This window comes from Clupea harengus, chromosome 15 (assembly GCF_900700415.2).
Source record: "Clupea harengus chromosome 15, Ch_v2.0.2, whole genome shotgun sequence".
NCBI classification, from domain to species: domain Eukaryota; kingdom Metazoa; phylum Chordata; class Actinopteri; order Clupeiformes; family Clupeidae; genus Clupea; species Clupea harengus.
The window spans coordinates 9,279,798-9,295,707 of NC_045166.1; the positions used below are offsets into that span (position 1 = coordinate 9,279,798).

At 44.7% G+C, this 15,910-nt stretch overlaps 1 protein-coding gene across 1 annotated transcript in view; it reads right to left on the reverse strand.

Moving 5' to 3' along the window:
* flrt2 (fibronectin leucine rich transmembrane protein 2) overlaps window positions 1-5,238 on the reverse strand; it is a 30,441-nt gene extending 25,203 nt beyond the window's left edge. Inside the window, exon 1 of the mRNA XM_012819287.3 lies at window positions 4,613-5,238. The gene's annotated coding sequence lies outside the window, so the exon portion shown is untranslated. The remainder of the gene's footprint in view (window positions 1-4,612) is intronic.
* Between the last annotated feature and the right edge of the window lie 10,672 nt (window positions 5,239-15,910).

Sequence of the window (15,910 nt, forward strand, 5' to 3'; positions counted from 1 at the left end):
GAAATTACATACCGTTTGACAAATAGGAAAAGCATCTCCTGCGGTTACTCTCTCTTACATAGCTTGGGGGAGGAGGGAGGAGGGGGGTCTGTTGGGCTAGGGGAGTTTGTGAGAAAGAGGCTTGTTTACCAGGTCTGTAAGCATCTATCTGTTTTTTTTTCCCCTTTTTGCTTTTAATCTGCTCTGAAATCTGAACAAGCGCAAACAACAGCGAAAGAACAGACTGGAGGAGCCCGGTGGTGGAATCCCGGTCAGCATGTGGTATCTGAAAGGCTTCGCCGCGTGTTTTATTGGGTGACAGACAAATAAAAAACACCAGAGCAATGTGTGGGAAGACAGACACTGGTCTGAGAGAGAGAGAACAAGAAAGAACGAAAGAAAGAGGGGGGGAAAAAACAGTCATCCTGAGTCATGTTTCACTGGGGTCTCCATGTCAACATAAAAAAAATGCATAATATCCTCCATATGCAGCGACTAAGCACAACACCCCTTTTTCTTTTCTTTCCTTCTGTCTATCCCTCTCTTCCCTGCCTTGATCAAAATAATATTCCCAACTCTCGTTTGCTCCCTTTACTCTTTGCTTATTGTGCTTGGATTTGAATAACAATGAAAATATATGCATAACCCTCCTCTGACATCTCATCTCCTTTGATGTGGGTGTTTTTCAAACAGCTGCCATGTCTGCCGGTGGAGATTTTTGTGTCGTGTTTCTCAGGCCCTCTATCTACAACGCCTTGGTCCAGGAAAGAAAGCTGCTTCCTGCTTGCGAAAGTAATCCTACGTGTACAAAAAAATTTGAAAGCAAAGTAAAGGGGCAGGAGGAGAGGGGGGGGGGGGCGGTTGGTCTCATTACGTTTTTTTTTTTTTGCCCCAGAACCTTATGCAGGGGAGAATGTGAATGAGGTGGGGCAACAAAGTAGAGGTGAGACTTGGTGAACCTGCTGAGAGGAGTCCTGGGGGCACTGGGGGAAGATCTGACCCAGCTGTGCTGCGCCATAGCCGGGAGAGGTCATCTCCCCTGCTGGCTCGGCTGGAAAGTTGAGCCATCGGAGCTCAGGGGAGGGCCTGTGCTCAACCTCTCGGCCGTCTTTTGGGCAGCCGCCAAAGCGCTCCTACCAGCGCCATGGGGCACTGGGGGTAGGGGACCGGCCTGCCAGCATGCTCCGTCACGGCCAGGTCGCTGACCGTGCGGGGGTATCGTAATACAAGCCTTTCAAGTGAAATGGAGAGCCTGCAGGTGGAACCACAGAGATAGATAGCTACACGCTAGATGCAGCTCTAACACCTGAGGATGGGTCTATTTACCATATGTCACATTAGCCTACTGCTCAGACAATAACCATCATAGGCATGACTGGCTGTGTTTTGTTTAAGACAACCATAAGATACTTATTTTTTTATTTATTTTTTCCATGCGAAGGACTCTTTCAGAGAACGAGTTGTTGTGTCTCGGAATAACCATCCGAGGATGAAACCATGGCTAATGAGGAAAAATAGCTGCTATTTGATGATCTCACAAATAGCCCGGAGCTTGCGAATATGGGAGAAATAACGCAGGGGGGGGGGGGGGGGGTAAAGCTGTGGTGCCACTAAAATGAGCCTACTGTGAGTGGGGGGTGGGGGGTGGCTGCATGCAGAGCGGCCCATTGGCAGTCCTTAACTCTGGAGTGCTCTCTTGGCTACCTTTTGGAACGGTCCAAAACAAACAACAATGGCCTGTCCAGGCTTCACACAGCCCCCGTTAAAAAGTAAATCTGAATTCAGGCCGTCGCATGCTCACCATCTCTGGAGTGGCTCCCCTGCCAAGAGCGGATAAAAGTGGACCAGTCATCAATAGTCATCCGAACAACAACAACAACAAAAAAAAGACCAAAACATAAACACAAACATTTTCGGCATTTAATCTGAAGTCTGAGTGCCACATTTGTTTGTTTTAAACAGATGGTTGGTGGTTGGCCTACGCTTATATTTTCCACTCTGTCTCCATGTTGTTCTATGTCTCTTTTTAAACTCACATATATTTCACAAAGTAATGTGCTTAGAAGTATGACGGCTTAATCTCTCATTTGAATTAATTCACCCTTCCTGACCATTCTACCCTCTCTTTTTAATTACAGTCATAAAGTTTTAATTTAATTTGACATATTTAGCTGTTGCTTGGTAAATATAATTCGTGGGAGGAAGGAAATCAAATCACCTGTTTTGCCGATAGTAAGCCTCCAAATATCACTGTCTGATAAATGAGCGTAAGGGTAGATGTCAGCCATGTTTTTCTATTGATGTTTTGTGTTTTTGTATTGTTTCTAGTACACACTGCTAATGCCTTTAATACGTTTATATTTAAATACTTTGTCCTTTTTGCCTTAAATACTTATGTAAGCTATTCACAATACTTGCCTCACTTCAGGAACAGTAGAAACTGTTGTCAGACTTATGAGCCATAAACTAATTTTCAACAGAGGCTCGCTCAACGTCGCCACAATGTAGGCCCCCCATTTTCCCCTCCGACAGGACCCTCCTGCGCCAGCAAGGCCTCTCTGCATGTACAGTCGCCACAGTGTTTGGGGCAACAAGGAAGAAACCTCTGTAGGTTCTGTGGTGCTGTCCTATAGGTACCGTCAGCTGTGGTGATTGATATTGGTGGGTAGAGGCTTCCGCTGGTTTAAACAGAATTAATGCCTCCACCCAGTGCTTCAGCCTTAATTACATTACCTCCTCCCCCTTTTCTCTGTTTGTTTTTGCTCTCCTCGCGGGAGGCATTGGCGGATACCTCGGGCTCCTAATGGCTTGTCTGAGGGCGACTCTGGAGAGTAAGCTTTGGCCGGCGTGCCCCATCACCCCTTCTCCCCCCACTCCACATCCCCCATATTGGAACAGTCGTACGCCTGTGTTGGCATTTCGCCGCGCGACCCCGCGCTCCCCTCTGCATATTTCAGCGGTGCCCTTGGGCCAGCGTCAGCCCCGAGACAACGTCTGATTCATGAGCCGACCTCTCGCCGGTCATCTGACTCAACCCAAGAGAGAGAGAGAGAGAGAGAGAAAGAGAGGAGAGAGAGAGAGAGACAGAGATAGAGAGAGAGAGAGACACTCACAGGCAAGCTAGTATTCCACTACCCCCACAAAAGGTGTAGTATAAAATCATCAGACTCCAGTAATCAAACACCTTCATCAGAAACTGTCATAACATAGTTGTGTAAGATTTTTTGTAGTGTTGCTGTGATCACTGTAGTAAAGTCAGTTCCATTCTAAAATATTGAAATAAATAAGTAAGTAACACATGTCCCATATACTGTGGTCTTTTCCCTTTTAAGACTAAATGTTTTATGGAAACGCATTTATTCATTAGAATTGGCCTACAGAGGCTCAAAATTGGCCCATTTTGAGAAGCATAGAATTTCAAAGCTCTACCTAAAAGTGGAATGTGTGATCACAGAAGTAGAAGTCATTTAGGAAATTAAGAAATCATTTTTGAAAAAGAAAATATATGACAAGAACCTTTCAGCAACTTAAATGCTTGGAGTTTCAAAAAGTGGACAGATGATGTTTTGGTTTGTTGCTGTGACACATCAAACAGCTTATGTGTAATGAAGTCACTATAATAATGTGCAAACAAATTAACAAATTAGGTCTGAAGCAAATCACACAAACTGGAGCCATTGATATTTTGGGGGGTTTCGTAACATTAAATCACAGGAAGCACAGTATAAGGCTTTTCTCACACTTTCTCTCCTTTAATTTGTCTTTTTTTTACTGATCTGAAAACATGATCAAATGTGGGTCATTTGAGGGATATAATAAAAACATGATCTTTTTTTATCCTTACTGCTTTTGTTTTAATTGCCCCATTAACAACTTTCATGAACTGTGCCTCTTCAGTTCTTTCTTAAAATCAGTTTCTTCAACATCCTTAAATACTTAAAAAGCCTCACTGTGGGGGCATCTTAAATGTTTTCAAATCTGGCATCTTGATATTTTTGGATTCAGTTTTGAGACGCACACACACACACACACACACACACACACACACACACACACACACACACACACACACACACACACACACACACACACACACACACACACACACACACACACAAGCACACACATAACCCATTCTGACAGCAATGGAGAGCGATTCACCCCAGAAAAGTCAATGCCATGGAAGGAAAAACATGATAGAGTCTCAATAATTTATAAAAGCGCAGTATATCCAATTGTGCTGGTATCAATTAAACTTTTAGAAGCCTATCCTCACTCAGCCTCAGTCCAGACCAGCCCTCTTGTCAGGCGGCTTGGCTGGGGCTCGTCTCCTTCTTCCAACTCCTGTTTTTGCTCGACTTAATCTCTGATTGGCTTGATTATGATTGCAGTGATTATGCGTGGCTCGCCATGGTTCTCAACTTGGTCCCGCTCCGAATCACAGACACAGCATAAGGCGATGGCTCAGCACACTCTCAACTTCTAGAAAATCACTCTCTCTCATTCTTTCCTCTTCTGTCTCTCTCTCTCTCTCTCTCTCTCTCTCTCTGTCTGTCTTTCTTGCCCTCTCTCTGTGTTGTTGTCTCGCCATCATCCCATGCTAAAAGAGAATCATTAAATGACAGGCACTTACCTTCCTGAGGGTGGCGGTGGGGCCAGAGAGGTCAGAAGGAAGAGCACAGCCTCCCGCTGCTAGGAATGCACCAGGCAGCCGCTCGCAGACAACAGGGTGAGAGGGGGACTCGTTAACTTTGAAGAGGAGCGATAGCTGGTGGTGGGGGGCAGCGGTAGCAGGCAGGCAGGAAGACAGGACAGGCAGAAGGAAAGGGGAGTGGAGGGGAGGGGAGGGGAGGGGAGGATGAGGGGGTGTGACGCTCGGACAGCAAGGGGGGAAACGAGCAGGCACCGGGCAGCGAGTGAGGACGCCAGCTCTCTGCACGATCAACACCTACACCGCCTCCTCTCCCATTCGCCGTGTGTGAGTGTGTAACTTAACCTCCGAGCGACCGATGCAACTGGTTCCTTCGGCAAGCCGGCTCCTCTCTTACTTTTCCTTTTTCCTCCCCTTCTTCTTTCCCCCTCTCTCTCTCTTTTTCTCTCTATCTCTCTCTCTCTCACTGTTCACATCTTTTTTCTTCAGTTTTTCTCTTTTTTTTATGATGAAGTCCACCCCTGACAGTGAGCTCAGCGGTGGAGTCGGGTTTCAAGCGGAGCGGAGAGTTGAGAGCAGAGAGTGGAGCGCAGAACGCGTCTTACAGGAATTCCAGCGAGAGGGCTTAAGGCAGGAAAAGAGGAGCAGGAGGAGGTGACTCGCGGAACAAAGAAGGAGTTATAGGGGTCAAGGGTCAGACATGCACCGGGGGCCACTCAGTGCACAGAGGCTGACTGAGAGCCCAGCGAGGGCCCCTGGGGGCCAAGGACATTAAAGTTAGCTCTCCCCACAGGGCTGTCAGCCTCAACTTCTTGGAAAAACCTGCCAAGTGGGTACAGTCCTGAAAGAGTTTCAGTGTCCACTGTTTGAGTCACTTAAGAAAAGCCGTTTGGGATGCCATTCATGGCTAATTCTCTTGTTTTCACTGATTCAACCTTCCATCAGGGCAGGCACATTATTATTTATTTTTCTTTTGAATCAACGTACTTTACTCTCTCAAAACGCAGTGCGTAGTAATTGTCATTTCCAGTACAAAATTGTGCTTGCAATTTTTGTATTTTTTCACAAGGCAGGCTTAAGAAAATGTGATGATTCGTGTCTCACCTACAGCCCCCTCTGATAAACTTCGGCAGCGGATGATTTACGCCACAGCGGAATCCAATAAACTTTGCTTACAAAAGAGGACAAGCACTGCAGAACATGCACACGTTCCTAACGTTTTATGTTTGCAAAGCTCGAGGCAACGTGAAAGAAACTCAATTATTTAATTTCTCTTCAGAGAAGCAGAAGGCCCACTCACTGAGCTAGCCCTGTTATTTCCAGCTGTACATCAAAATGTGTGTGTGCACGTGTGTGTGTGTGTGTGTGTGTGTGTGTGTGTGTGGGTGTGTGTGTGTGTGTGTATGTGAGTGTGTGTGTGTGTGTGTGGGTGTGTGTATGTGAGTGTGTTTGTGTGTGTGTGTGTGTGTGTGTGTGTGTGTGTGTATGTGAGTGTGTGTGTGTGTGTGTGTGTGTGTGGGTGTGTAGCCCTGTTATTTCCAGCTGTACATCAAAATGGAGAGAAACATTGGAAAGGTGTTTTGGTTCATGCAGCTCAATTCTCTGCTAGTTCAATTATTAAAAAAGAAAAGACAATTAAGTAACACAGTGGTGGTTTACTGAAAAATAGATGATATCATGCAGTTATGGGGTGTTATGAGAAGAAACTAGAATGCTTCTGGCTTTTTGTTTGTTCTGTGTGTTATTTTCCTTTTTTTCCGGGACATTTTTTTTGGCTGTTTACTCTTCCTGGCGCTGGCTCCTTGGCTTTGAACTGCCAGCATCTTGCTGAGCCTTTGGGAATGTGTGGCCTCTATTAAAGAGAGGAAGTGTGCGAATGAGCACTCGAGGCGAACATCTCAGGAATCTTGATCCCTTTTCCCCCCTTGTGGCGGTTTCAACGGCGTGGCCGGCTAATCGCCCAGCCCGTGTTGATATCCTCACGTCTCTCCTCTCCACTCCCTCTCCTCTCCTCTCCTCTCCTCTCACCCAGGAATGTGGTACCGGTGTGTGCTGGCTGTGTTTGCGCAGATGAATGTGTGTGTGTGTGTGTGCGTGTGTGTGTTTGTGTGTGTGTGTGTGTGTACAGGCGCACCCTCGCAGGCCTGTTCCTATGGGAACACCGTGATAGCGAGCAGCTTGTTGTGTTCCTTGGCGGTGTTGCTGGCTGAGGCCTGACAGCCCCACGGCAGTTCTGCTGTTTTGAATTAAACCAGATATACAGCGAATGCTAGTTTTACCCCCCCGCCCCACCTTTTTTTCTAACTTTAAGTCCTTTTACGGTTTTGTAACAAGGTTAAAAAAGGTAAAAGACATCATATATCAAAACCAAATAAATAACTTTAGTGGGATTAATATGCATGTTATTAATTACATAAAGTTAGCTAAAGTGGTCCAGAGCGTCTGATGGGAATTTCACAGTGCTGTGTTCCGAAAAATCGAAACAGCTTGCGGTTCAGAGTAAGGTTGATGAATTGATAATTAATGACTGAATTAACATTTTTTTATGTCTCATTACCCATGCCTGGCTTGGAACACTAGCTTGAAGCATGACCCATGCGATAATAACCGTGAATTATAATTGCGATGGAGCACTTCAACCTCGGACTGTAGGGACTATAAATTTCGCTTGAAGAGGAGGGTTTATCTCAGAAAACTGTTTTTCTGGATGAATTGTTTCTCAGCTATTAAAGATGCTCTAAGTGGTCTTAGTATTTCTTGCTAACTTCTGACAGAATTGGCCATAGAAGAACTCCACCCTTTCCTTTTTATATGTTGCCGAGATGCAAAATAATTGGTAGGCAGGGATGTCTGTCTCACTCGAACTTTACTGATTGGTTGACAGATATTTAGGATTTTTTTCAGTTTTTATGCACAGCTCAGGGGAGTGCCAGAAACCATTACAGCCGCTTTAAAATTACTTCTGATAGACATTTGAACTGAAGTATAATGTGGCTATCATATTTGAAGATTATCTCATATTTTCTTCAAAATAGGAAGACTTTTCCCTGTCCTAAAAAAACTATTTCTGTGAGAGAGAGTGAGCAGGCAAAACATTCTTTTCCCATGCCACCCTCTTCGACTTTTGAGTCAGCTCTCTCTCAACTTTTTGGAGTAGGCTCCCACTATGTGTTTTATTCTTTTCTATTCTTCCAGATTAAACCCCTGTGGCTGGTGAATTAAAAGTGTGCAGGGCAGTCTGCGGTCTTTGTACATCAGAAACTGGCATGGATCAAGAAGGCAAAGCAGTATACTTATGGCCCGTCTGGTGATGACAAATGTGGCCATGAGGAGACAGCAGTAGCCGTTTTGGTGCGGTGCCACTAGTCAGCATTTGGGCGGTCTGAAAATTGGCCCTCGCCTTGTCGTTGTTAAAGTGCCACAGTTATCGCCTCAGTGCTGGACTCTTGAATATGTTGAGCTGTTTCAAGGACATCTCTTGCTTACCACTTTCCCCACCGAGAAAAAAAAGAAACCTGCATTCTCAAGAGCATTTCATTTTAAGCTCTTTGTCGGGAGAGTGATGTCTTTCCTCGCAGGCGCCTGCCTGAGCTAGCGTTCTTCAGCTAAGTTGATGAGGGGGTTGCTATGACGAGATGCAGTGAGGAGGCACTGTGCCTGTCTCTGGGAAAGCTTATAATTTCACAGCTGTGCGTGTGGTATGCTCTGTGTCTCAAATTAAGCTCTAATATGTCAGAGGAAGAAATCCCTCAATTACTTTCTCGAGTCGTTGTTTATGGTAAAATGTCCACTCTGTGACTTTTTTACGAGAACACAATTTAAAAATGTGGTTTCGGTTCATTTTGTTTTCTTTTTAAGATGTTTCTCTTCACCTAACCATCAATCTTTGTAAAAACCTCCATTTTTTAAATACTTTACTGGTGCATGAATGCTGTTTGCATGCAAGTTTGAAATACCTTTGAACGGTCCAAGACATCAACATCAAAATGTATAACCTCCACAGACTGCTCATTTAGACTCAGCATGCTGTCTCAGGCCTACGATCTTTATGTGAAATGATGGAGGCCACAACACCTATTTCTGAAGGGTTTGAAACAGCAAATAAACAGATTGACCTCTCACTGATGCCAAACACCTCAGATCAACTTGGCTGGCTTTGCAACTGAAAAGGAATTCCTTTTATGTCACTGTTTTTGCATCCCCCCCCCCCCATCATGCATTCAGAGAGAGAGAGAGAGAGAGAGAGAGAAAAGAAAAAGGAAAAAAACCCTCACGCAAACTCCACTACAGTGGAAACATAGAATTAAAGTGCACGTATCTTGTGCAAATGACTACCCCTCTTTATGCTGTTTTGATTCGCAAATGAAAAACATATTCCAGGAAACCCTGACAGGCCTCTCTCTGTGTGCACATGGGGCCTCCTCCTCTTCCTTCGCCGACTGCACATCCACCCCCCCCCCCCCACACACACACACACACTTCAATATAGGGCCGAGAGCTGTGCCGCTTGGAATGGCTGGGTAATTACATCATTTGGAAGCAGCATGAAAGCACTTTACGGGCATAAGTAACTGAAATGTTTTATTGCTCACGGAATTGCCAATTAACAGGCAACACCTGGAACACAGAGGCGCAGTTAAAATGGCCGCCTCCTCCGGACAGAACTTGGAGGCGTTCTTGCTCTTGCTACACCTCACGTAACAAATCCCCCTGAGCTTGTTTTTCTTTCCAGACTTTTTTTTTTTTAAACTACTCATTTCTTTTCTCTACTTTTTTTCAGGAATCTGTTAAAAGTCACCAACAATGCACCTTCACATTCAGTCACACAGATCATAAGTCATTGCCTGACGTCCCCGTAACAAAATTAATAAAGCCTGTTTCCTGGGGAGAGCATATGGCATGGGTACAAAACAAACTTGTTCAGGGCACGCTACTGAACAGGAAAACACACCTCTCTCTTTCCTATTTCTCTCCATTTTGATCACTCCATCTCTCTTTTGTATACACCCACACACATGTGCACACCTTGACTCCAGCCAAACTTGTCATCCACTGCTCTCTTTGATAAAAGTCCAGCTTAGGTTGACTTGTTCTATTTGTGGTGTGGATTTAGCTCATCTCGTAGAGCTGTGGCACTCTGGAACGGTCACTCTGGTGTCCACGTCGGACGGGCCATAAACTATGTGAGCCACAGATAGGATTAAAATATCCTAGGGTGCCATGGCGACACCACGGTTGACCAGGCCGACTGTGCCGGCTCGCCAGAGATGAAAAGGGGAGGACAGCGCCTCAGTCACTGACTGAGGAAACCACCGAAGATAAACTTCTAGAAGGAAAGAAAGTGCATTTAAAAAAAAACAGACATGCTAGAATTGCTAGGCCTTCAGCACTGTGAATGCTATGCTAAGGACAAGCCAAGATTTGATTCCCCTCCTGCCTCACCTCTTGTGTTACTGGAGGACTGTGTTCTCATGCTGAATGTTCCAAATTCAAACATATTACTCAGCACCAGATGCCCCTTGCTTTTTGCATAAAATACCCAATCTGGCCACAGTTAACTTTAACACGCATTCTTGTTAAACCTGCACCAGCAACAACTTTTCCTTGATCCGGCATCAAGTTTCCTAAATATTCGTGTTTGGACGAAACATTTCAATCAGGTATCATTAAAACAATAAAGAGAGAGACAGAGGTCAACTTGGCCCCCTGTCCAACAGAAAACAACATGTCAAGAATAACCAGGCCACTGCAGCTACCCCACCTGTGGTTGGCCACAGGTTGCCAAAGCGGCTCAGTTAAAAATGATATCCATTTGACTCATTGAAATATTTATAGATGCAGCTGGCCCCGCTGTGAGAGTATTGTGTGTCTAAAATGGGCATCGTAGCACAGGTCTTTTGTCTCTTCCTAGACAGTTAGCCTCACTTGAACTGGATGCAGGGCTGTAATGGATAAATCAGTTGACTCACTCTGTAAATTTGTACTAATGAATATTATATTGAAATATTGAATGAAACATTAATGATAGAAACACTTTGTGAAAAAAAAAATATATTTTTGTGTATAAATAGATTTAGAGCTTTATATAATTTATATATATATAAATTGCCTTTACCTTCTCCTCCTCCTTTCTCTTTCCTCTCTCTCTCTCTCCCTCTCTCTCTCTCTCTCTCTCTCCATCCATCATGCATTCAGCACCATAAATGAGGGGCCTACACGTGACGGGTGCCCAGGGGGGCCTGCAGGACAGGAGCACGGCACTCAGGGGGCCGGGAGCTGCCGTCTGCCCGTTTCCATTATGCCAGGCTCCTGTGCCACCTGAGCCTGCTCCAGGTGTGTAAATTGAACCAGTTCCTCCAGCTCTGCTGCGCCCCGTGAGTGTAGTGTTCTAGTTAGAGAGGAAGGTGCCTCAGTTCAAGATGAATAGCAACAGACCCACTGGGACAGGTGATGGACGGCAGCAAAAAATAAAAAGGCTGGGGGTCCAGGCGGGCGGGTGGGGTGCATGGCTCACTGGTTATTCACACTGAGGGCTTTGTCACTGAACAGCAATGTGGTGTTATGCACACTGGTTTTTGCAATTTTGCAAACTAACTTTGTGTTGAACACAAGCATAGACGTGCTATCAATTGACAACATATAATAATGTGCTCCAACCAACAAATACCTCTCAGTCTTACTGATATAAAATGAGTGAAATAATGAATTCAATGTAAATCAACCGCATTACAGTATTTTGTGTAGTTTTATAAAACCAACCGGTGTATTGACCGAAGTTTATTCAATGTTACATCATCCTGTCATGTAAAACTAAATGCCATGTAGTTGTGGTGTGGAGTTCTACTAGCCATTTAAAAGTTGTATTGGATGGGCATTTCAAGCAAAAATACTACACCGTATCCTCGCACATACGCACACACACACACACACACACACACATTGGCTACCTCTCACTCACAGTGAAAACCATGCATTTATTCAGTGTTTATTTAGTGTTATGATGTTGTGTGGGAATGGACGCGAAATGTTTCAGTTGAATCATTAATAGATCCCCTGGAAACCACTGAATTAACGTATTCGACGGGGCCGGGGGGGTGGGACTTCACTCTCTTCATTCCCTACATTGATATCGGAGTAAGCCCTTCCTCTACTGATGTCCTATTATTTATATTCACACAACCTAGACAGCTATCTAGCCACTACATTTTTCTTTATCCATTATTCCTCCAAATATGTGTTCCAATGTAGAGGGGTATTCATACATGTAAACTGGATCCAGCATAGTGTCGGTTAATTCCACCATGCATTTTGGAGAGAGTTCACCATGTACGAGATATCACTTACTGTGTGGACTCCATAAAGAGTCATTTGTGAAAGGGCTATGGTGGCATTAAACAAAGGAGAGCCATGAGATGATACTTCTGTAAAGGTCGTAAAAGATTGCTAATATGGAGACTAGATGTTGAATATATGCTGAGGAGTGCACATTGATACATTGCTTAGAAGTATGAAATGATAGAAATATGACATTTAGTGCACCCCTCTCAGACCCCCGCACCAGCCATACACACACACACACACACACACACACGCACACGCACACGCACACACGCACACACACACACACACACACACACACACACACACACACACACACACACACACATTCACTCTTTTGTGTGCAACCAGCCGTTGGCAGTACTACAGTGGCGAGCGCTGGTACACAAGTCACTCAGCGACAGGCCCACTCAGAATGATTTACATTTTAAAAACGCCGCTCAACAACAAGTCCTCTGTGAGACTTAACCCGCCATGTCATATGACCAATTTACTTCTAAGAAAAAAACACACTGTCCGCCTCTAGCTGGTGGCGACAGACGCCAAAAGACTGCCAACTGAACTGGAGCAAGCCAGAGTTAAAGGTTTGTGTTTCTTCTAACAAAGGCTCTTCTTACCAAAAAAGAGAGCCTTTCCCCAAGTCATCCCGGTGTTTATTAACACTGGAGCAGGCGAAATTTTCCACTACCTGGAGCTGCCGGAGTTAATCCTATATAAACACACAGGGATGGAAAAAACTGCCCATCCACCATTTTACACACCATTTTATTTTTTTGCGTGTATCGTTACCATATGCAGTGTATTGTTTCAGTGTGTCTGCACCTGGCGTTATTATGCATTGCTCACAGTACGGCATACATGGATGGGTAATGACTATTCTTATACTGTTTAGGCCCCATCAGAATTCACGTCAAGGTTGACTGTATATAGCGGGAGAGGGGAGGAAGGCCTAATCCCAATACACCCCCACCCCTTGGCTTTACCACTTGGCTCTGTTTTGCACGCTCCGTCATAGGGGAGGGTGTCCCATTTCGTTTGGGGGTCAACGGGTATTTGTCATCTAGTCCTCCAACTGGAGCATTTTCAGATGCATACTCCAAATGCAGCGGTCGAAGACAATTCCCAGAATGCTTTGCGAATTGAGGCAGGTAACATGGTGCATGGCTACCGGTGCAGGGAAAGCAGTCGATATCGCCACAAATAATCGTGCAATTTTTTTTTTAATCCATTGGAATATCTTAGTTTAATGTAGATGCAAAGGAATTGTTGTGCATTGGGATTGTTATAACATGCATTTTTAAAAAGACTGCTATTAATAATGTCAACAGAACTTCGGGCAAATGACAATTTCTGAGCGACAGTACAGTTATTTTCATGTCCCATGTATGAACCTTGAAAAATAATCCAGCATTTCTACATTAATCCAGCAGGACTACACTGGGTTGTCCCATATGATGGGGGGATATTTCAAAATCTACCCCTTTGTTTTGAGTGGCAACACAAAACCAAGTGGGCACTCAAAAACAAGGGGTTGGGCCGAAGAGAGAGAGAAACAGTGAGAAGAGAACAGAAAAGGAGAGCACATACCTTCCTGAGACATTGTTTTCACATTTGGCCGTGTGCCGTGTCTCCGATACGCTCCGCGTCCTGTGTTTCCAGAGATGGGTTTCCCTCCTCGGCTGAGTACCAGCTGTTGAATGCATCACTCCCAAAACGGCCCCCCAGCTGCCGCTTGGCTCCAAAGAAGGGGATGACCGGGCAACTGGCTGTGCATTATTCCACCTCGCCATCCCATGGGACCGAATTTGTCCCAGATACACCCCTCCTGTATGAGAAATGTCTGCCATGTTATGAGCCTACCAGCGGTATCAGGTTCTATGATCCGCTATGAAGTCATTTATGGGCCATGCCTTTGTGGTTGGTATTATCGCCAACAAGAAGCATGTCACGTATTCAGTGTCCTACTGAATGCTAATACCCGAGCAGGTGACTTGACTTGACTTGAGCCATTTTTAACATGCCATGAGGTAACTGGCTTATTGTCAGTGTAGTGCATACTTGTAGTGGAGGAACCTTTGTCTTATGGGTGAAGTCTCAAAAGCCATTTAATGGCTAAATTTCATGGGCTTTAAATGGCATGCACAGAAGTGACTTGATGGCTTGACTGAACCATAGGTCTGTCCGTGTCTGGTGTCCAATAAATTGTCCGTATTTGAGGTGCCTTGCCTTGTAATATTCACCGTGCTGTGCTGTGCTGTGCTGGAGTAAAACCCTGGTACATTCTTCTGCTTTTTTTTCTTTGGTCTTTAGTGTGCTATTGCTGCCATTAGTCACTTCAAAAGTAATCACCATTATTGTGCCTTGAATGTACATTTTCCATGGCTATAAGGCCATGACCTGTCACCTGTTCCACTCTGGGTGACAGCTGAGAAAGTGCTTATTGTCAGAACAGTACTACTGGTAGGCTTTTCTCTCTTTCTCTCTCTCTCTCTCTCTCTCTCTCTCTCACACACACACTCACTGTCTCTCTCACGAAATCATATGTTGCCTTGGTTACTGTCTAGGTGATGGGACAGTTTTTATTGTTTACCATTCAGCACACTTTGTGAAAAGTAGTGTGTTCTGGCACACACTGATCCTCGTAGACATTGTTGATCAGGAATTAGCCCACAGTGGTACATCATGACGTGGCAGTCCCTCCCCAGATGTGAGGATGACAGCTCGACAAGCCTGCACGAGATTGACAAGTTTGGAGAAGCTGAAAGAGCTAATTGTCCCTTCTGTCAATGGCTCATTGCGAGTGAGGTCGCCTGAGGGTGTATGGGCGTCTGAACCCCCTGTCTGAGAGCACATCCGTTACCAACCCGCTGGAAGACTCGGGCGAACTGAAGGCATTCATTCATGTCCATTCACAATCTCTTAATCACTTCTGTGCTCGAACTTCATTAAACATTTTAAAGCACTGTCTTTGTTATACACAGTCCCCTGTCTATCATGCTTTGTATTGCTCTACCACTGACCCATTTGTGAGTGATCTCAAGATCTTTAACGACACCCGTGCCAAAGAAGCAGCGACCTAAAAACCACATCCCGCCATTCAAGATGTACCTCAATACCGTGTTATGCCTTGTTTTGCTCCGTGAGGTGACGAGTTAATTTCAGGTTTCAATGGCAGTTGTATCGGGTTTCCACTTGGTGCTGAAAGGTCCTCAGGAAAAGTGACGTCTGGATATCGGTGAGAACTAAAGTGGTTCGGATATTTTGCTCGGGGGCACTTTCACCTCCCGAACATGAGTTGCATTTTTCTGTGATTGCATAAACCCGCAAAGGAACAAAAAGGTCCTTTGTGAATAACATGAGCAGTTAACTCCTCATGAATCTTGACGTGCATGGCCGCCCTATCTGTATGCAAAGGGTTTGGGGGTCATCTCAACCTGAGCCTTTCAAAATAAGTTATTTTATTTCTACCTGCTTGTACTGTAGCTTTTTTTTTACATTCTCATTTAATTCATAGCAATGTATTGATATACTGAATAACACTAAGACAATTGCTTGTAACAATCCTTGTAGGCTACATATTCCACATAGGTGTATGATGCTGACAAAAAAATATGGTGTATATATTGGCATGTCCACTCCTGAAACCTCATCTGCTTCATGCCTCTGCCTGTCATCATATTTATGTACCCCCTTTGTTCTGAAACTATAGTACCTTGTAGCTGTTGACCCTAAAACGTCTGTTGTGTGATCCATTGTTGAGCCACAATTAGAGTTGCTAGTGCTGACTTTTGCGATTGACAGTCACTTAGTATCAGAAGGTGGTACACTGAATGTGACTACATGTGACATGTTGGTCTGCAATTTCAGGCCATGAGCTCTGTGTTCTGTTTTGAAGAAGAATTTCTATGCAGTTTTTACATTTCTGTTTCTACATGTAGCTGT